We start from the raw sequence: 22,837 nt of genomic DNA, 5'->3' as shown, positions 1-22,837 counted from the left end.
CTACAGCTTTAAGGAAAACATATATATGGGACATGTAATCAAGGTCTAACCGAGCCAACACATCTCTCACCGACACATTGGGCTGCCTTCCTCTGGCCCGAAGGGAGTTTTCTAAATTCGATCTGGCGACCAGATACACCTCGTGCTCGATGTCGTGATAACCTTGGCCACAAACGCAGAGATTGCTGCTGGCAAGATTGAAACGGAAGAGTAGTGCAACTAACGAACAGTGATTGGACATGAGTCGGGAGAAGGTGCGAATAAAGTCCCGACTCATGTCCAGACTTTTGAACCACGGTTTGAGGCTAACCTTAGGGATAATCGAGTGAAACCACCGGCCCAATTCATCTTCATTCCACTTGCGTTGCCAGTTAGCGATGGCATTTTTGCGGACTAAAGAATAAAATTCATTGAAGGCGATTTGACGCTGATAAATATCGCCTTCAATTGCACCTACCTTTGCTAATGAGTCAGCCCTCTCATTACCCGGAATGGAGCAATGTGAAGGGACCCAGATAAAGGTAATGACATAACAGCGTCTGGATAAAGCACTCAAAATTTCTCGTGTTCTCTCAAGGAAGTACGGCGAGTGCTTTTCGGTTCTCACTGAACGGATAGCTTCGACAGAGCTAAGACTATCCGTTACAATGTAATAGTGTTCAACAGGTCGTGAGGCAGGTTTCCGCAAATTGTAAACAATAAATTTCACTAAGAAAAAAATAAATTCATACTGAAAATAACGCTCCGGTGGCAGTAATACGTAAGTACCAATGCTAAATAATGACACTGTATTATGCTGTATACTGTATACTCTTATTTGTATTGTTAATAAAAAAAATTGAGAAAAAATAAAAAAAATAATTCTTCAAGTTTTTCCAGTTTTTTTCTAAATTTCTTCAGCTTTCTCCAGTTTTTTTTTCGAATTTTTCCAGCTTTTTTAAAATTTGGTTGGCATCTCTGTATACATGGCTTCGGGACCCAGAGTGCTATATATTTTTATTCTCTTTCTTGAAAGCTCAGGTAATTTTACAGAACATATCCATAAATCAAAGATGCCTTTTTTGCATTTTTAGGTCATAATTTTTCAAAATAACACATGTTTTGGCTGCGCATGTAGCTTAATGAGGAATTTTATGCCAACTCAACTGGCCATTGAAATCTCAGATTACACTAAAACGTTGTGGGTGTAAGGACATTCGCAATTTAAGGGACTTTGAATACTTGAATATTCAAATAAGAATTAAACTACATTTTGGAAATAACCAAATTTTTTTCTGAGATTTTACAACAATTAATAACTCAAACACTATAATAGCTCAACCATTCCATGCCAAACCGATATAGTGGTTCTCAGATTGTCGTGAAAAGATATATATTTGTTCTTTATTGCAAACAATTAGACTCGTATTTTTTTATTTTTGACGTGGGACTACGTCTAACCGGAATATATGGAGGGTAAAATGAAAACCTAAACACAGAACATGCAGGAAAAAATGAAAGATTTCGAATGCTTATAGCTCGAACATTTCGTACTGGATAGGAGAGATGTTTGCATCACTTGATAGGGAATATTTCTACGCATCTATCGCAACTAACAAAATGTTGTTTTTCATTAGATAAACAATTGAATAACTGTAAAATATTAGGCGTTATCTAAACGCCCTAACTGCATCGTTTTGATTGGCCCGACTTACGGTTTCCCTAACACAGCCATCAAAACCAAGCAGCCTTGGGGAAATCGGCATTACAAATACATGAAAGTAGGGGGACTTTTGTTCTCATCCAGAAATGTTCCCTAACACAGACTTTAAAACCAAGCAGCGAAATCGGCATTGCAAACACACGAAAGAGCCTAGAGGCAAGTGAACTGAAAAGTTTAAACCCTCTTAAAGCCAAAAAGAAGTAAAAGAACACACGAAAGTAGGGGGAGCTTTTGTTCCCACCGAAATGTGTTCCCTAATAGAGATTTCTAAACCAAGGTGCCTGGAGAAATCGGTATTTCAAATTCATGCAAGTCGGGGGTATTTTTGTTCCGACTGGAATGTGTTTCCCTAACACAGACTTCAAATCCATGAAGCGTGGGGAAATCGGCATTGCGAATTCATACAAATCGGGGGTATTTTTGTTCCGATTGAAATGTGTTTCCCTAACACAGACTTCAAAACCGAGGTTTCTGGGGAAATCAGCTCTGCAAATAAATGCAAACTGCGAGTACTTTTGTCCTCGCTTGCCTTTGTGCAGAGTGGAATATGTCTGTCCTAACATGATCTTCTAAACTTGAACCTGGGAAAATCGTGCAGCCACTAGAAGCGAATGAACTTCCCAGTTTCAAGTAAATTCGAGATTCGAGAAGTATGTACACTTTTGGGATGTAAACTTCAGAGGGAAATGTAAAATAAAATAATCGTTTGATAATTTATTTTTGTCTTTATTGGAAAGATTTTCAGCCTTAGGCTGGTTCATCAAACGTTTGATAATTCTTCCGTACATATATTTTGTTCTAGTCATCATACCAAACGTAAAAGGTCCGTCATTAAATTTACTTGTAACGAAGAACAATCAATCACAATAAATGAATTGACTTTACACGGCATTTGTTCATTTTTTTCACTCACAGAGCAAATATATTGAACTCAATTGAATTTGGAAACTGTTTCATTCAATCAAGAATTTAATCAATACAAACGAATGATTGCTAAGCTAAGGTAGTTCCACGTGAACCTTGCGGTTATATCATAGATATAACCCACTCATTTTTTTTTATTAGGGTGACCATTTCCGTTTTAGGGTGGTCCGAAAAATCACTTTTTCCACTTTTTTCCTGAAATGACTTTTTTTTTAATTCTTAACTTTTGGACTACAGTACCGATTTAGATGGTTGACATACCAACTTAACGCTAGTTTTCTTTCAAACAATACCACACTAGCGAATAAATTGGATTCTTGTTGCATAGATCCAGTATAGTCACATACAAATATTGAACGAATACTAAAAACATGTTAACTTTGAAAATCATGTCTTTAAAAAGAAAAAGAACACATCTCCGATTTCAAAATATGTTATGTAAAAAAAACTCAGCTTCAAGAAAAAAAATATAAAAAAATATAGCGCCCTAGGTCCCAAAACCATGTAAACGTTAAAAAAAACAAATACAATCTTTAATCATGAAAACAATATAATATTCTCCAAAGAAGTCTAGCTCATTGACTTCAATTTGATATATCGATCATCTAAATCGGTCTAGTAGTTTAAATGTTATGAACTTTGAGAATAAGAAAAAGGGGAGAAAAATGATATTCCGAACTATCAGTTAACTTTGAAAAACTATAACTTAAAAAAGATGAAGAACACATCTCTGATTTTGAGATATTTCATGTAAAAAATCCTCAGCTTTCTAGAAAAAATATTAAAAAAATATAGCGCCCTTGGTTCCGAGACCATGAAAACTTCTTCTTCGTGGATGGCGTTCCCAGTGGAACTTTTGCCTTCTCAACGTATGTATTATCGTCATTATTATTAGTAGTACTTAGTTGAGATTTATGTGTCGAAAAACACGCCTTGAATGCATTCTGCAGTGGCAAGCGAAAGAAAACAAATTGGTATTTTTATGAAAATTGGAACGATTTCCCACCTTTTTTTTTCAACGCGTATTCTAAGCTAAGCTTAGAATACGCGTTGAAAAAAAAGGTGGAAAATCGTTCCAATTTTCATAAAATACCAATTTGTTTTCTTTTTAAATTACACTACAAAATTATTTTTTTTTTTAAATTGAAATTCATTTTTCTCAAAAACGAAATTTTTAAAATCTCAAAAAAAATAATATGAATGCCTCTACAATGTCGAACAAATCATAGATACATCGGAAGATGGGCACTTTTACAGGGAAAAATTTATTTCTTCAACAATTTTTTTCATGTTTTCTTTGAAAAAATTAGAACTTATTGTAATTTTGTTCAAGATAGTGATATAGTGTGCTCGATAAAGTTTTGGATCGTATTAAAATATGAACTTTTGTCGAAGACGTCAACTTTCTATCTTTCATAGTTCCTGGAATATATGGCATTTTTGTATGGAGATCGTAAAATTTACACACTAAGCATTAGTTGTAACTTTTTAAAGAAAACACAAAAAGGTTGTTGTTAGGAATCACTTTTCTCTGTAGCAGTGGCCTTCTTCCGATGCAAGGGTGACTTGTTGGTAATTATATGGGCTATCCATAGAATTTTTGTTCAAAAATATAAAAAAAAACTTTTTTTTGAAAAAAATTAATTGAAAAAAAATTTTTTTTTAATCCAATTTCATTTTTTTTATTCCTTTAATATTTTATTATGACAGCATAAATAATTTCCTACATTTCATCCTTCAACCTACATTATGTAGGTCTTATAGCTACTGAGTGAGATTTTTTTTAATTTTGAATTTTTCTTCAACTTTTTTCGAAAAATCTTCGCTCAAAAACTATAACCCCTTCAAAATGTTGGTCAAAAAATGAAATATATTAGCGTGTAAATTTTCGCGTTTGATATGTTCTTGACATGTTTCCAAATAGAAATAAACACACATAAAAATGTTACGAGTTAAACATTGCCTTAGTGTCTTTCAAAGTCGGCCTGGATTTCAATTTGAAGGGACTTTCACTAGACCCATCTACCTGGCTTCAGGGTTTTTTTTTAACCTTTTTTTTCAAGAATATTAAAAAATATTTTTTTATAATGTTTTTTTAGAATAAATTACACAAAATATTTTTTGATATTCTTTAATAAAAATTTAAACAATTTCCTATGTTTCCTTCTTCGCCTAAAATGGTTTAGTCTTTCAGTTAGTTTTTCTGTAGAGATTCAAGATAAAATATGATAACCATTTTCAATAAATGGTCTAATTTTTTTAGGACATTACAGATTTTTTAGTATGCAAGGTTACTTAAATGATCAATGTCTTTACGCCCACAACTGTTCACTACAATCAAAAGTGAGGCTGCCAATGGCCGGTCGAGTTGGCTTGAAATTCGTCAGATTTCCAAGCGACCTTTGAAGTTTTTGTCTTATAGTGAGAATATATAAATTACAAAATAAAAAAAATAAAAAACAAAATTCTGGGGGTGAATTTCCATCTGCGAATTGTAATGCAGTAATTTCGAGTTGTGGCTATTGAAGACAAGTGAATCACTCACGACAACGTCAAGCGGAATCGGTTGTGATCAAGAAGTAGTGAGACAGCGTAATTGGTGGCCAATCCACAATTTGCAGATTTGCTGTGTGTTTGGTGAGACACTATGAGATGTTGATCACTAAAGCCAGCTATCGAGAAAATAATGGATAATGGATGGAATGGATAACCTAATATGTTACTGAACTCACAAATTGACATTTCATTATAAATGTGTCAAATCGTCGAATATTTAAAAGACATCACATATCCATTTAATGACTTTTCTTCGATATTGAAAGTGGATAGTGAATAGAGTCCATTCGCGAATATTCGCCTTCGCCTGAGACTTAAGTAAAACTCCCCTCAGCAGTTTCATCTCAAATGCAAACATATCAGCCATACTTCTATTGTACAGAATTCTGGATTGCAAATAACCATCAACCATGACAAGCGTGCATCTGTAGGCTATTGGGCATCTACAAAAAAGCTCAGCCATTAGTAGCCTGGAGTTTTAATCCTCCGATCAAACATTTCCCCCTCAACGTTGCCACCATGGAAAGTTGCGAAATCATAAACATTATGACGTAATAATGCGTACAGACCCTCCACTCACCCAAAGTGGACACATAATGTTGAAGGAACAAATCGAAAGGACATTGCTAAAACGTAGGCTGCATAGTCCATTCCTTCAGACAATGAGACAAGCGAACAAACAATGTCTTACATTGATGGAAATTAGTGAGAATGAACAACAGTAGAAAATGAATAAAATAGTAAAATATTTCCTATTCGACAAACGTGAACAAAATATTGTTGAACAATGGAGTAAAATTGTAAAATTTAATCGATTAAACTATTTCCAAAAATAATTTTCTAATAAAAAAATAACTAGTTCTGTCTTCGTATAAAGAAAATAATAATACAAAGACACAAAGAGGATCGAAAAATCTTTCCTGATCTTTTATCTGTTAAAAAAAGGTGTGAAGAGAAAACAAATCCCAGTAGGAATTCTCGTTAGCTGGGAAAAACGACAGAGAAACAAAAGAAACAAAATGGAGCGATTGGTTTAACGATTCTCTTAGAATTAGTACAACGCCATAACCACATTTGCTGCCAAATTATAACACTGATCGATGGTCGTTTTTCCTTTGTCGGTCGGTATCCTTTGTGGGCGTGAAAAAGGGTGACATTTAACGAATTAGAAGAAAGATTGTTCGCGTCGATAACAGACCGAAAGATGAAATGATAGTTGAATTTATTGGAAATATCGTTGGGTTGGGCTTCTTTTAATACTCACACCAACAAAACAAATTATCGTATTTTTTGAAGTATTGTATAAATAAATCAAATTATTCACCTAATATATGAAAACTTTCTTCATATTCTAGACGAAAGTCATATCACCTCCATCAACCCGACTTAACCAACTTTAAACCAACGCAATTTCACATTCCTAACCCTTCCGTAGCGCTTTTCGAATAAATCCCAGCCAAACAAACTTTTCCCCCTCGTCTTATCTGGCGTGCTCAGCATCCAAGAAATTTATCCTTTGTATATGTGTGCCACGCCAAAAGAAATATGATTTTTTCTAGTTCATAAATTTCGGTCCGAGGGCAACTATGGGCTTGGCTATTCTCATAATCTGGATGAGATATATTGCACACGCTTATTTATTGCCGAGCGTATGCGGCTGTCAGATTTTCAAACGCCGCCGCTACGTTGGTCTTCCGTCGGTAATTTATACATTCGGAAGCAACAATTTATCCGGCCTGTACTACTAGCCAACAGCGGCAGCATCAGCAGCAGCAAGTTGCCCTCTTCGTCGAACTCGTCGGAGGTGGCTACACAAGAACAGATATCTGGCGAGCTTCAGGTTGTACCATAACCCTCATTGCCAGATTTAGACTTTAGAACAAACGCTGAGGCTGTGAAATAATGAACAAGAGAGAGAAAAGCTTTAATATCAATTCTGTATAATATTAACGAAATTTTCTCGCATACAACATTTCTGAACGTATAACACAAGCAATAAGATGTTGGAAAAATGAATCTAAACATCACGAATATCAACTGGCATCCGAACACCGTATTCATCTACTTTGGGTCCGAAAATTTCAATGAATCTTCGCACTAATCTGTAATCTGTAGAAATAATAATAATTCTCATCATTTTGAACCATATAACAATATTCGTTTTTTGGATATAAAATAAGAATTTTGACGTAGGACTACGTCTAACCGGAAGATATAGGGGGTGAAATGGAAATCTAGGCACTGAACAAGTAGGAAAAAATGCAAGATTTGGAACGCTTATTACTCGAGCATTTCTCAATAGATCGCAAAGGTTTTTGCATCAATTGATAGGAAATATATCTACGCATCTATCATAATGAATAACATTTCATTTTTCTTGAGATAAATAATTGAATAATTGTGAAATATCAAGCATTGTCAAAATGCACTATGTGCCCATTTTTGATTGGTCCATTTTGTGCTCCTCAAATCGTACCGACCAAAACGGGCAGCCAGAGCAGCAGCGAAATAGAATGAAGCACGATTGGAAAGGAAAAAGAAAAAAAAGAACGAAACATTGGTCGCAGTCTCACACAAACGCGTAATTCTCGAGCCAGCCAGTCAGCTTAAAAATCCCCGCTCCGCTGCCGTAACGATCATTCTCATTCAAACCGTACACCACATCGGTTCGCATCACAACACATCAACAAACCAACCCAACCCTGGACATGGTAAAGGAGGAAAAGTGAAGGGAAAGGCAAAATCCCGCTCGAACCGTGTTGATCTGGAGTTCCCCGCAAGGGTAGCTAGGCCGAGCGCGTTAGTACCAGTGTACCAGTCCACCTAGTCGGCGTTATATAGTTTCGGCCGCCGAAGTGATCGAGTTAGCTGGCAAAGCTGCTCGCGACGATAAGAAAACCCGCATTCGGAACAGAACACATTCGGTTCGGTGGACATCAAGACAACAGGCAGTTGCAGCGAGTGGCGAGTGGCAAACGCAATCGCAAAACGGCATCAGGTAGCAGAAGAAAAAAGTTTGTTCTTTATACAAACTGCTTTGGTGGCAAATCCAGAACAAGGCGGCATCGAGGGCGTTCGAAATGGTTTTTTTTTCAAAACCACGAGTACAAAGTTTTCTAAATTGGAACCATTCCATAAAACAAGGCGCTTTTCAGGGCCATTAAACCTTCCAAAAAAGAGTTTAGGAAATACAGTTCAATGCTTTCTAAAACATTATCCGAAATAATAATAAAACATAAATTGATTTTTTCTTAATTTGTTTGCCAGGATCTGATGAGTATGTGAATTTGGCAGTTGTTCTGAGCTTATTGATAGTTGGGGACTTTCCTGATTATTCAATTTCCACCAATTCTTAAATTGTTTCCAGATTGAAAGTACAGTAATTTACAATTAGTTCGACATTTAGCTAATTGGACGGACATGTAATGCGACTTATTTAGTTGGACATTTGTGAACATAGAGATCCAAATTATGACCCCACATTGAAAGTCGACACTGTCCACTGTCATCGCAAATGTTCCATTACAGGTTAAAATCGCCTCCAATGCGACACTGAGTGGCGCTTCGGCACGTCGCATTGAATGTAATTTACTGTACAACATGTCACAAAGCTGGATGGGAAGAAATTTTCCAACTGTGAAAGCTGTGGCGAGTGGCAACAAATCGCTAAACAGGAAGGTTTAGCCGAACAAGATGGGGATATCGAGTGATAACAAAACAATAAACTCTTTAGATTGAAGATAATTTTGTGATCCTGAAAGGACCCTTTTTAGCCTGCATGTGAATCCAACGAGCGAACAAATCGTAATGAATGTATTTTTTTTGCAATCGCTCCCTTTTAACGCTCATTCGTTCGTCTCGTTGGACTCGCCTCTCTGGCTGAGTCTGCCGATTTGTCTCTATCCTGTGAGTGTGTACCGCTAGAGTATAAAACACGCGGACCCCAAAAAAATATCTTATTTTCTTTCAAACCGTAAACCCGTGTGGTTGTACGGCATCGGCATCGTGGACGTAACAAAGGAGGACAAATTAAGGAAAGGCAAAGTCTCACTCGAACCGTGCAGGTCTCCAGTTCCCTATTGGTCGCATTCACTGATTGCTCCGCAAGGGTAACTAGGCCGAACGGATTGGTGCCGGAGCACCAGTATACCTAACAGCGATTATAGAGTTTTGGCCGTCGGAGTGCTCGAGTTGGCTTGCAAAGCTGCTCACGACAATCAGAAAACCCGCATCAAGAACAGAGCAGCTTCGGTTTGGCGCTCATCAAGGCAACAATTAGTTTCAGTGAGTGGCAAAGTGTTTCTCCGGCACGTCGCATTAAATGTAATTTACTGAACAATATGTCACAAGCTGGATGGGAATAAATTTTCCAACTGTGAAAGCTGTGGCGAGTGGCAAACGCAATAGCTAAACAGGAAGGTTTAACCGAAGAAGATGGGAATATCAAGTGATAACAAAAACACAACACCAAAGGTTTTTTTCAGAACCATCAACATATTCATAAAGAGTAAACAGTAAACTAATCAATTTTTCAGGTAGATAGGTAGGTATTCACGTAGGAGAAGAAAATAAAACAATATATTTAAAATATATATTTAACAAAAGCTGTCCCCTTTGTATAGTCCTACGTCACTCCGGTTATGTCCCCGACATTACCCACCCGACTTTTATTTTTGATTCTACCCCCTCAATCTCCCTTTTTTTCTCAAATGAAAAATAAAAATGGAAATGGAAAAAATCTTTCTACGCGTATGGTCAAATTTCAACAATGACAGAGTTATTGAACTTGATGACCCCATTATGGGGTTTTCAAAAATTGCCAATGCGGACGGTCCACGTCCCCAAGGCGGGGTATTGGTATTAGTTTTCAACTTGCAATAATCGCACCTCGGTTGAGCCTCATTGGTTACGATATCGCCACTGCGCAAAGCTAAAATTATTTCGCCATCATCTGAAATGTTGTTTCCAGAAACATACATTGGCCTATCGATGCATACAATAACCTTACAGTCTAGATATAAGTAAAACAAGTTTTTCTTTTGAGAATAAAGGGAGATCGCATTTCAAAACATCTTCCGATCTTCCAATAAGATTCTGAACCAGCACACGAATTGACATCTTCACAGCAACGGCTTGATATTGTTCGATAAATGGCAATCTGCGTGTTAACACTATGCCGTCCGGCAACACCACAATGGTGACTAATGAACTGTTAGTGAACGTTTCCTCATTTACTAGCAATTTTTTTTCGAAATTTCAATGATTGATAGTATGTATTTTTAATATGGTGTGGTATTTGGTTTGGTTTTCAAAATTATATTGCACATAGTATTCTTTCGCTAACACCTCAAATTTCACAACATTCGATTATAATGATGATCCAATGTATGTTATAGAACAATTAGACGCATTCAAGAATTACCAAAGGTGTTTCATGTCCCCAGGGTGAGGTATTGGTATCAGTTTTCAACTAGCAATAATCGTCTGTGCTGCGGCTGTTACTTCCAAAGGTAATTTTAGCACATGTTATGGCATCCCGATTTATTACATTAAATGAACCGAAAAATAACAGAAAATGCTCTACTCCCCAATAAGTGTATATAATTTGTATAATATATATGCTAGAGCCAATATGAGCGAGCGAAACAGGCGAAACATAGTTTGCCAAACTATCGTTCATACTTTTCTACTCCCTCTTAGAAAACATTTTCTAACTTCATTGTATGATGAGATGTAATATTATCACGTTTTTATAGAACAGCACTAGTAGCTATATGAATAGCGTGGTCGTGTGAAACAGCTTTGCATTCCAGCCGGCCTTGGTTTGATCCCCATTGACGTCGTATGGACTTTTTTTTTGCCACAATCCCAAATGAAATGAATCTATGATTTAATTGTATTCGTGTATTCGTAAAAAGTGCTCCCTAACGTTATCACCAGCACTATGGACAATATTGGATAGGGTATCAAATTATATCGAAAAGAGGTGGGGGGTGGTTTGATGGTTGTTTTGAGATATATATTTTTTTTAATATCAAATTCTCTTTTTGAGTAAGATATGTGTGTTTTTCCAATGTTATTTTTCCTAAATAGTTGATCAATTATCCATCAACTTTGTCAAATATTGTATTTTACTCACACATCTGAATATATCCCATAACTTTGAATACGCCCTTTTAAAAAATCCGTCGTAATCCAAATTGATCATATGATAATGAAAATTGTCATTTTCATTGTAACTTCCATCATATGTACCAAGTTTCAATAAAATCGAAGAGGGTCGCCTCAAAATTTGTTTTTTGGACTGATTTGGAGGAAACGTTACGTTACGCTTGTGTTACGTTCCATTTGTTTTGGGAATTTCTGTTGGGAAGAGAAAAGTTATTTCAGATGATAAAAAGAATATGAAAATATAGAAACACGCAAGAAGAGAAAAGTTGGAAAAAATTGTAAATAGAGTTACAAAAAGAGTTTTGTCTTCAACGAAATAATATTTCGTTTCTGTACATTTTTATTCGGGAGTCATTTTTCTATTTCCTCTCCTGAAGTTGACGTACCGAATAGGAAAGTTTCTAGATAATTAAGATATTCGTGAAAATTGCATTAAGTTGATGAACATCGTGTTTTGCAGGTAGGTTCACGTGGATTTCGTTACCTTCCTCCTATATCTTACGTGATCGTTCGAGGTTAGCTTGACCCTGGGAGAATATCTAGTTAGTCGGGCAAATAACACGACAGGTCCTCTGTCTGACTTTTCAGAATTTTGACCCCTTTCGGGGTGTTCAAAAATTGCCAATGCGGACGGTCCACGTCCCCAAGGCGGGATATTGGTATTAGTTTTCAACCTGCAATAATCGCACCTCGGTTGAACCTCATTGGTTACGATATCGCCACTGCGCAAAGCTAACTTCACCAAAAAACATCTGAAATGGTGAGTCCAAAAACGTCTATTTGTCTATCGATGCCTGCGATAATCTTACATTCCAGATAAAAGTAAAACGAGATGCTTTTGGAAACATCTTTCAATCTTCCAATACGATTCTGCACTGGCGAAGCGAAATCCTCACTGCAGCGCAGCGGCTCGATATTATCCGACGAATGGCGAACTGCATGTTGAGACAGCTACTAAAATAAGGGGAAATTATCAGTTCATGAGTGAATGTTTTGTTGTGAAACAAAAAAAAAGACACAGATCAATAAAAGTATCATCCTTTGCTGACTATTTTCTCTTCTTATTTCACAATGTAAGCTTCCAATAAATGTAGATTAACACAAAATTACATATTCCAAACACAGTATGAAAATGAAAGTTTTTGTACTAAACTCGTAGCCGTATGAGTTGAATTTTAAAAACAATTGTTAACTGAGAATGGCGTTAGTATGTCGAAAGATTTTTTTTTTTTAATTTTGTGGTATTGGATTTGGGTTTCAAAATTTTATTCCACATAGTATTCTTTCCCTTAAACCTTAAGTTTCACAACATTCGATTATAATGGGTGATCTAATGTATGTTATTGAATAATTATGACCCCTTTCGGAGTTTTCAAAAATTGCCAAAGAGGACGGTTTTTCACGTCCCCAAGGCGAGGTATTGGTATTAGTTTTCAACTAGCAATAATCGCACCTCGGTTGAACCTCATTGGTTACGATATCACCACTGCGCAAAGCTGACTTCTCCAGTTTACCATCTTAGGTTGTGATTTCGAGTACATTCGTTTGTTTATCGATGCATACAGTAAACTAACAGATCAAGCAGGTGAAAACTAGTTTATACATAAATGTATACAAAAGACCGTCTCGGCATGTTACTGCAATCCTTTTTTCTCACGCTAGCTATGACGCAAATAACCGGATTCGGAAATTCATTTATTAAGATTTATCTGAAGAGCATACAGGATTCAAAACCATTTCAAAGAAAATAACCCGATTTTAATATATAAATCAAGAAACCCATGAAATTATGACTTTTCCCACCGAAGTTTTGTTTTACATTTTACACAGAAGATAACTGTTCGAAAGGAATCTCTTATGATAATTGTTTTGTAAAATATTTCCCAATAAAGGAAATATGATTTTAAATTGTAATGAAACACCGAAATTTCAGTGTAATATAGATAAAGTTCTATGCCATTCATGTTTTGAACAAAATAACAACTATTCGAATGACCATAACGATTTTTTTGCATTTTTCTATTCCAATTTCCGTTGACTCTGTGCACCATTTCCGCTGGAATGGCAGGAATTGTGACTCGTTATAGTCCGAAAGTTTATCAACAGTTGCTGATTTGTTGGCAAGAACTTTATACGCAGTACCAAATAAAATAGTCCTATGGTGTTAGGTACCAATTAGCCAGTTGTGGTGGTCATTTCGAGGACATTATGCAATTACCGGTAGTGATAATCATAGTGATTCATGAATCACTTGTGGCCACACTGAGCTACCAAAATCTTATCATTCTTATTCAAAAACATTGTTTTCAAAGTTTTCAGTACTTATGACCCCTTTCGGGGTGTTCAAAAATTGCCAATGCGGACGGTGTTCCACGTCCCCAAGGCGGGGTATTGGTATTAGTTTTCAACTTGCAATAATCGCACCTCGGTTGATCCTCATTGGTTACGATATCGCCACTGCGCAAAGCTGGCTTATACCGTTCACTATCCAAAGTGGTGATCCCACATTTATTCGTTTGTTTATCGATGCATACAAAAATCTTACAGAAGATGTATGGAAAAAAAAGTTCTTACGTAAATATATTGAAAATTCAGTCTCAGCATAAAGGTACAATCCTTCTGCTCATGCCAATTATGACGCACAAAACCGGATTTGAGTGCTCCCGTGGCCGAGTGATTACCGTCCCACATTATTATGCCGGGGGTTCGGGTTCGATTCCCGTTCAGGCCGGGGGATTTTTCGTCAAACAAATTTCATCCTACTTGCACTGTGGTTACGCGTATTCCAGAGCTTGCCACTCCAGAATTCATTCAAGGCGTGTTATCCGGCATAGAAATCTCAACTAGGTACTACTATCAAAAATGACGCAAGTAATACCTATGTTGAGAAGGCAAAAGTTCCACTGGGAACGTTAGTGCCATCCAAGAAGTAGAAGAAGTGTTGTCTGAAGATAGGATACAGGATGCAAAACAACTTCATAGTAGGGAATTGATTTCAATTTTATAATCAAGAAACCATCGAAAGTCAGACTTTCAACAAACAAAACTCCTGAAATTCATTTTTCTTCAAAAGTTTATTATCAATAATAGAACAATGTTGGTGATAAAAGAATTACATTTTTGCTTCATTTAAATTAATTATACATGGCTACAAACTCATCCTATTAGCTATCAATAATACGCGGCTTTTGATATTGATTTGTACGCGCTCTTCATTTCCGCTGACTGCAATGGTGGCTCGTATGTTCACCTCATTTTCATAAAGAGTTGCTGTATTGTTGACGTAAATATATGCTCGATATAGCTCCGAAGAAAATAATCCATGATAACGATCGCTGTTTCAGGAAGCTGTGCGACTGTCAGTATTCTCAAAAAAGTGCAGCATTTTTTTTTAAACCAATCCAAAATACTCACCAAATCGCGAGTTTCTATTGGTGTAATTGTAATTCGTGAATCATTTGTGGATTCTTCGATGAAAATTTACTAAGACTCGAATTTACAGAGTCTATGCTATGAATATCCTATAAGGGATTCTTGGATCTTGGCATCCCCATTGAAAAACAATGTACAGGGTTTTCCATTTCGGGCTTCCGAAAGTATACAGCCCTGCGCTGACAACCGTTTGACATAGCTGTCAACCAAAGCACCATATCGTTAGTTGAATGTCTGCCATTTTACAATATGGATCGTTTTAGCATCGCACAACGTGTTAATTTTGTTAAATTATACTATAACAACGATGAAAAACCGGCAAATGTTTTTCGTGCATTACGGACGGATTTTGGTCGTCATGGACGGCCCACAGAGCACACAATCGCTAATGTAGTGCGTAAATTCGAACAAACTGGATCCGTAGCGGATATCGTGAGGCCTGTGCATCATCGTAATGTGCGTTCGGTGGAAAATATTGCTGCTGTTGCTGCCAGTGTGGAGGATGACCCGAATGTTTCGATTCCACGGCGTGCTCAGCAATTGGGCTTGTCAAACACATCATTGTGGCGAATTTTGCATTTGGACTTGCACCTACATCCATATAAAGTCCAACTGGTACAAAAATTAGAGCGTGGTGACCATGGAATGCGTCGGGCATACGTCGATTGGGTGAACGAACAACAGCAGCAAAATGTTGAATTTTCGCATCAAATTTTCTTCAGCGATGAGGCACATTTCGAGCTCGGTGGCTATGTGAACGCCCAAAATTTCCGTATATGGGGCTCAGAAAATCTACACGTGATTGTTGAGAAGCCATTGCATCCGCCAAAAGTCACTGTTTGGTGCGCATTATGGTCTGGTGGAGTCATCGGGCCGTATTTCTTTGAAAATGAGGACGGCGAGACGGTAACTGTGAATGGTGAGCTGCATGTTAATCGATTTTTTTTACCACAAATTGAAGATATGGATACGGATGACATGTGGTTTCAGCAGGACGGCGCCACGTGCCACACAACACGACCGAACATGGCCATATTGCGAACGAAATTTGAGGGACGCATAATTTCGCGTTTTGGTGATGTCAATTGGCCGTCCAAATCATGCGATTTGAACCCGCTAGACTTTTTTTTAGTTGGGTTATGCGAAAGACCATGTCTATGCCAACTCTCCGCAAACTCTTGAACATTTGAAAGACAACATTCGTGAAGTTATGATCGAGATACCGCCCCATACGTGCCGAAAAGTCATCGAAAATTACCTGTTCCGGATCAAGGAGTGCAAGGAATTTGAATGATGTTGTATTTCACACATAATGGCATAAACCAAACTTTAATTTGAAATAAAAGTTTCATCGAAATTCGAATTCTAAGTGTGTTTTATTTCAATTTACTTTCGGAATTTAAAGTTGGTAAACCCTGTATAATGGTCTGACTTTTCCGAAATTATGACCCCTTTCGGAGTGTTCAAAAATTGCCAAAGCGGACGGTGTTCCACGTCCCCAAGGCGAGGTATTGGTATTAGTTTTCAACTAGCAATAATCGCACCTCGGTTGAACCTCATTGGTTACGATATCACCACTGCGCAAAGCTAACTTCACCAGGCAATCAACTGAAAAGGTGATTCGGAAAATATTCTTTTGATTATCGATGCATGCGGTTACGATAAAGAATATTTCTTAAAAAAATCTTCCAATAAGATTCAGCACCCAAATAAAGCAACAAAAATTCATGCCAAGCCAACTGCAAAGGTGAATAGAGTTTAGGGTCCCTATATAACAGCCAATTAGACTAAATTTTGATTTCGTCGCTTCAGTTCCAGCTAAGCGTGGTACACAAATTACGTAACGCTAAAAATGCGGATTTTGGACCACCTTTCTCCCCCTATGTAACAAAAAGTAACGCAAGGCAAACGCCCTCCCCCTTATGTTTCTTAACGCTAACATGATCTGTGCAAAAAGTCAGTCATTTGAAAAAAAATTTGAAAGATTTTATTACGTAATTAAAATATCAACGTAAAAAATCAGACATCCTCCCTAGTCGGAATCAAATGTTCATAAGGAAGTGACTTCAGGAAAACTTTTGACAAGTTCATAAAATTTCGAACAGAGACGGAATATTAATGCTTAGGGGCTGTCCACATACCGCGTGGACAGAAAAAGCACGATTTTATACTCCCCCCTCCCCCTCCGTGGACGAGCGTGGACATTTTCATACCCCTCCCCCTGTTGTCCACGTGGACATTTCTCTTGATTTTATTAGAATAATTCAGGAAATAACTTAATTGCGCATGAATTAAATTTTAATTCCATTTAAGTTTATTTTGTTTCAAATTTTACTTGCTGAACCCTGCCACGTTTGCCCTTGCTTATTGGTGTTTTATGACAGAAAAATGAGTGGTAAAACAAATCAAATATTCCATATGAGTTTAACTTTGAAATACTTGTATGTTCTTTGTTCTTTGTTTTAACAGGCTTTAAACATTGCAGTTCATTCGCCTCTAATTTAAATACTCTGTAATACTTTGTTTTTCTTTTATCTTCGAAGATATAAAGGCTATCTGGTTTGTCAACACGGAAACGCGCAATATCCAGTTAAACAATCCGCATCCGAATATAAATTACAAAATTCCATGGATTGATCTTGAGCAATGCTAATCGATTAAATTTAAATAGATTTAAAATCAGATACAATTTAAGCTCATGATTTTTGAACACATGCAAAGAATTGTGTTGCTGTCACATAGAATACATATTCAATACTAGAAAGTTATTTTACTTTCACAGATTTATTTCAGAAGTGTACTCATTTCATCTGGAAATCTTGAAGCTTCTTGAGGCGTTGGCAGTAGCAACAACAATTTTTGAAGTGGCTCGTATGTTGTGTTATAATATGAGCTCCATCAGAGCTCGAGTTTTTGAAGCGCACAAAAACGAACAGAACGATTTTATATACTCTTTTTCTATCATTTAAAAAGAATTTCAGAAAAAGAAAAGATAAAGTAGGAAGCATGTACTGATATCTATAGATCCTCACTTGACAAAGGATGAGGAGTAAAAGGTGGAAATTTTTCAGCGATTTCGGAACGCCTGTATCTTCGATATAAACGATGACATTAAGATAAAAAAATACAGCATTTTCAAGCTACACATTTCTAGTGTGTGATGTATATGTGTTGTAGATAAAATACTTTGCAAGAAAAGATAAAGCGTTTATAGTTTGTTTTCAAAGCTTCTCTAGATTTTGAGAATATATACTTAAAAGCAATCCAATCAACATGATTATTTCGCGTCCATTTGATTCATATAGAGTTTCAGTAGAACTATTTACTACAGAGGTATTCTCTATCGAATGAAAAATTATCCTTTGATTTCGAATTAAGAATATTTCATGAAATAATGAACGCACAGCAAATCAATGGTCAAATCTACTCATCGCAATCTTGGAAATATTTAATACATGGTCCAGTTGAGGCTTTGACGAATGCATTATTTTATAAAAGAGTTACAGCGTTTCAAAGATCACTCAAAACATTTTCGACATTTCGCCACAGGAAATGTCTATTCATTCACACGATCAATTCACGTTTAGTCATCAGAGCAGAAGAAACCTTTTCCGCAATAGTTTCAAAGGGTACTAATATATTTTTTTTAGTTTTTTTTATTTTTCAATTGCTTATTGACCATCCTGCATTGAGTGTCTAAATAGCTTCCAAAATGCCCGTGGGAAAAAAACATCAGAAAACTCACAAATCAATAATTTTTTACTAATCTTGCACGATAAGTTATTTGTATTGCTCTTTAGTTTACCTTCACTTAAATCCTTATCAAAACGTCACAGTTTACCAGAGAGCAATTCAACGCCAAATTAGTTCTCCGCTGCCCCGATCCTCCCCATTTTATTGAAATTTTGTTCATTTTTTCCAAAAATGGCCCTGAAGCCTGTTGCCCGATTGAAACATTTTTTTGAGAAATTTATTAACCTTCTATTATTATTTTTTTTATAAATGTTCAAACTATTGAAAAAACTTTCTCATAAATCGAATACAATATCGAAAACTATTATATCTGTTTAAAACAATATTATGGTTATTAGGTAGCTGATCCGAAAAATTTTAAGAGAAAGGGGATCATAAAAAATCTTCCACGCTGATGATCAAATCTTAACTACGAAAGAATTATTGAACTTTTCCTTGAGACCGGTTTTTTGCCTTAAAATGACTGAACTGAAAATTCAAAAAGTGCACACGATGCTTTTATTTGAGGAAAATTTAGATAAAATTATGTTGTGAACACATTTAAATTAGTGGAAGATAACAAGAAGGATAATAGTGTGGGGTCAAGGAAGGAACTGTAGAGTGGTTGGAGAGCTTCAATTTGACTGATAGAAACAATCCAGCTTATCATGCATTTTTGGAAAATTAATTAAAAACACAAAATTTGAAGTTGGTTCCTTACATTTAAAAGTTGATCCTGGGTTCTATTAATTTGAAAGTTTTTCAATTGCATTCTATGCAGAATTTTCTTATGAACAGTATAATCATTCTAAGCGTACTTTCTAAATTAGGGTCAGTTCAAGGCATAAAATTAGACTTAACAAAAATTCAACAATGTCCTAGTTGAGAATTGACTACATGCGTAGGATTCTTTCATCAAATATGATCCTCTATCACCTCCTGAAATATTCTATAACTTATCAGAACACTGGCTCAATTGTTTTAAGTTGACGACTAGTGATGCATAGACAATCTCCTGCAAATGTAAATAATTATTCCTAGAAATTAATTAAATGAAAATAGTTTGGAAAAATTATTTTACACGCAATTCTGTATGAAAAACTATACAGACGTTATTATCATATATTGTTCTCGAGATATAACAAAACGTATAGAAAATTATGTTTGATAAAAATCACTTACGCATATCATGGAATCTCAATCATTATGGAATCGTTTAATTTTTATAGTTTTGGCTATGAGGGCTATGAATACCCCGTAACTATAAAAGTTCGATCATAGGAAATAGTTGGTCATTCACAATTTACGTGAGATATTTTTATAATACAGATTTCACTGAAGAAGATCCATTATATGAGAGAAAATATATGAACGTTTGACTGGGCAGCACTCTCAGGCTTCTCAATCTGTTTATTGATAAATACGGAGAGAAAATTCTTCCTGTCCACGTGGACTCAGTCTATACCTCCTCCCCCTCTCCGTGGTCAAGAGTGGACATTTTCTTACCCCCTACCCGCCCTAAAGTTGTCCACGTGGTATGTGGACAGCCCCTTACATGTTGCTTTCAAACCATCTGGTGTTTAGCTGAGAGTAACATGAGTTGGTATAAATTGATGTTGATCTACACAAAAGTAACCACTTCTTGGTTCAATACATCAGTTCCTGACATTTCATTGATTTCCAGCTTCAAAACAAGAAATGAACGAAAAATTTATTCCAAAATTTGTCTGTACGTTCGGGACTCACATTTCGCGAAATTAGATTATGGAAATAATTCAATTTTTTTTCCAAAATATATATTTTATTAAGGCACATGTGGCGTTAGCCTGACGGGGCCGGGAGTCCAATATGTTGACAATTTTTGTCTAACAACTATGTTAGTAATATGTAACCGATTACTCGCGGTTGGCTCGAAGTTAGTATTACAAGTGTTCTCATAATTGGTATGTTGCAGTCTTCGATGCTCTGTACGTGTGCCCGACACGGGATACTTCCTATTGGGATGCAGCTGACCCTTAATCAGCAACGCCCCTCTAGTCTGTACCCTATATCTAGCGTGGTGCGTCTTTCTCGACTCGAGGAATCCAGGATAGAATGGTCACTAGCCGACGCAATCATCAGCTCGTGTAGAGTTGTCATGAGCGGTACAACCTTTGGCTTTTGTTGAATGATCAGTAGACTGCACAACCTTCGGCCCGTGCATCTGTAAAGAGTGTGTGTATGTATTGCCGCGACTAAGTAAAAGTTTATCGATCGGATAGGAGGGATATGAAACGGGGACACAACGAAGGAAACATCATTAAACGTTGACATCGGCGTTTCTGAGGAACAGGTATAGATGAAGCAGAAGATCAGGATCCCGGCTACCTAAGATATCTCGGACGGGGATATCCGATTGTCTGTCTTGTGCTCTCAGTGCTCTAGAGAGCTGAGAACGAGCAGCATGGAACCGGATACACGACCAGACAACATGCTCGATGTCGTGGTAGCCATCGTAACAATCACAAAGATTGTTTGCTGCGAGCCCAATGCGATAGAGATGCGCGTTTAGGTTGTAGTGATTGGACATAAACCGAGATATCACGCGAATGATATCACGACCTACATTCAATCCCTTGAACCATGCACTCGTCGAGACCTTAGGGATAATCGTGTGTAACCAACGACCGAACTCATCACCACTCCACATGCGCTGCCAACTTACGAGCGTATACTAACGAGGAATGTGGAAAAATTCATTATAAGCAATTTACCTTTCAAAAAGTGTGCCTTCTAAAGCGCCCACCTTAGCTAGCGAGTCCGCTCTCTCATTCCTCGGAATCGAGCAATGAGAGTGAACCCATGCTAAGGTAATCTTGAATAATTTTTCGACCAAAACACTCAATAGTTGTCTTATTCTTGTTAGGAAATAAGATGAGCGTTTATCAACTTTCATTGAGCAGATTGCCTCTATTGAGCTGAGACTGTCTGAAAAAATAAAACAGTGGTCGATGGGCAATGTTTCAAAGATCCCTAATGCTTAATATATCGCACCCAGTTCAGCGACATACACGGAACATGGACAGATAAAAAATGACAGAGGAATTGCAGAAGTATGGGAAGCAAACTTGGTTGGAGATGCCTGGTGAAGGGTGCACGTCGTGGGTAAGGTACTCATGGTATAAAGACATAAAACTTGACTGAAGAGTCAATTGGAGTAGATTTTCGAAGTTATCAATCACCAATGGATTCATGATCTTGCAACGGATGAGAAATCTGTAGGATAATTCTGTGAACCGAAGAGTAAGCGGGGGTACTCCTGCCAAAACTTCGAGGCTCATCGTATGTGTCGAATGCAAACACCCCATGGTTATACGCCTCAATAATTCAATGTTTTCAATAGAGTAATTATGACCCCTTACGGAGTGTTCAAAAATTGCCAAAGCGGACGGTGTTCCACGTCCCCAAGGCGAGGTATTGGTATTAGTTTTCAACTAGCAATAATCGCACCTCGGTTGAACCTCATTGGTTACGATATCACCACTGCGCAAAGCTAACATCACCAGGCAATCAACTGAAAAGGTGATTCGGAAAATATTCTTTTGATTATCGATGCATGCGGTTACGATAAAGAATGGTTATGGATAAGAACAAGTTCATTTTGAAAGAAAACTGAGATATTTCTAAGGAAAATCTTCCAATAGGATTCAGCAGCCAAATAAAGCAACAAAAATGCATGCCAAGCCAACTGCAAAGGTGAATAGAGTTTAGGGTCCCTATGTAACAGCCAATTGGACTCAATTTTGGTTTCGTCGATTCAATTCCAGCTATGCGTGGTACACAAATTACGTAACGCTAAAAATGCGTGGTTTGGACCACCTTTCTCCCCCTATGTAACAAAAAGTAACGCAAGGCAAACTCCCTTCCCTTTAAGTTTCGTAACGATAACATAATCTGTGCAAAAGTCAAAATCATTTGGAAAAAATTTGAACGCTTCAATTAGGTAATGAAAATATCAACGTAAAAAATCAGACATCCTCCCTAGTCGGAATCAAATGTTCATAAGGAAGTGACTTCAGGAAAACTTTTCACAAGTTCATAAAATTTCGAACAGAGACGGAATATTAATGCTTACATGGTGCTTTCAAACCATCTGGTGTTTAGCTGAGAGTAACATGAGTTGGTATAAATTGATGTTGATTTACACAAAAGTAACCACTCCTAGGTTCGATGCATCAGTTCCTGACATTTTATTGATTTCGAGTTTCAAAACAATAAATGAATAATAAATTTATTCCAAAATTTGTCTGTACATTCGGGACTCAAATTTCACGGAATTAG

The 22,837-nt window shown here is 36.8% G+C and overlaps 6 non-coding genes across 6 annotated transcripts; all 6 read right to left on the bottom strand.

The window, feature by feature from the left end:
• Positions 1 to 9,976: 9,976 nt before the first annotated feature.
• Positions 9,977 to 10,114, bottom strand: LOC129781066 (U4 spliceosomal RNA). Its single transcript, XR_008744094.1, has one exon. It is a non-coding gene; the product is annotated as a U4 spliceosomal RNA (small nuclear RNA).
• Positions 10,115 to 11,949: 1,835 nt separating this feature from the next.
• LOC129781047 (U4 spliceosomal RNA) lies at positions 11,950 to 12,087 on the bottom strand. Its single transcript, XR_008744078.1, has one exon. It is a non-coding gene; the product is annotated as a U4 spliceosomal RNA (small nuclear RNA).
• A 623-nt stretch (positions 12,088 to 12,710) lies between these two features.
• Positions 12,711 to 12,851, bottom strand: LOC129781023 (U4 spliceosomal RNA). Its single transcript, XR_008744060.1, has one exon. It is a non-coding gene; the product is annotated as a U4 spliceosomal RNA (small nuclear RNA).
• An 830-nt stretch (positions 12,852 to 13,681) lies between these two features.
• LOC129781064 (U4 spliceosomal RNA) lies at positions 13,682 to 13,822 on the bottom strand. The gene has a single exon (XR_008744092.1). It is a non-coding gene; the product is annotated as a U4 spliceosomal RNA (small nuclear RNA).
• Positions 13,823 to 16,233: 2,411 nt separating this feature from the next.
• LOC129781062 (U4 spliceosomal RNA) lies at positions 16,234 to 16,374 on the bottom strand. The gene has a single exon (XR_008744090.1). It is a non-coding gene; the product is annotated as a U4 spliceosomal RNA (small nuclear RNA).
• Positions 16,375 to 21,910: 5,536 nt separating this feature from the next.
• On the bottom strand, positions 21,911 to 22,051 carry LOC129781060 (U4 spliceosomal RNA). Its single transcript, XR_008744088.1, has one exon. It is a non-coding gene; the product is annotated as a U4 spliceosomal RNA (small nuclear RNA).
• Between the last annotated feature and the right edge of the window lie 786 nt (positions 22,052 to 22,837).

The sequence above is a fragment of the Toxorhynchites rutilus genome, chromosome 3 (assembly GCF_029784135.1).
Source record: "Toxorhynchites rutilus septentrionalis strain SRP chromosome 3, ASM2978413v1, whole genome shotgun sequence".
Lineage (NCBI taxonomy): Eukaryota > Metazoa > Arthropoda > Insecta > Diptera > Culicidae > Toxorhynchites > Toxorhynchites rutilus.
This window is presented reverse-complemented; position numbering and strand designations above follow the sequence as displayed.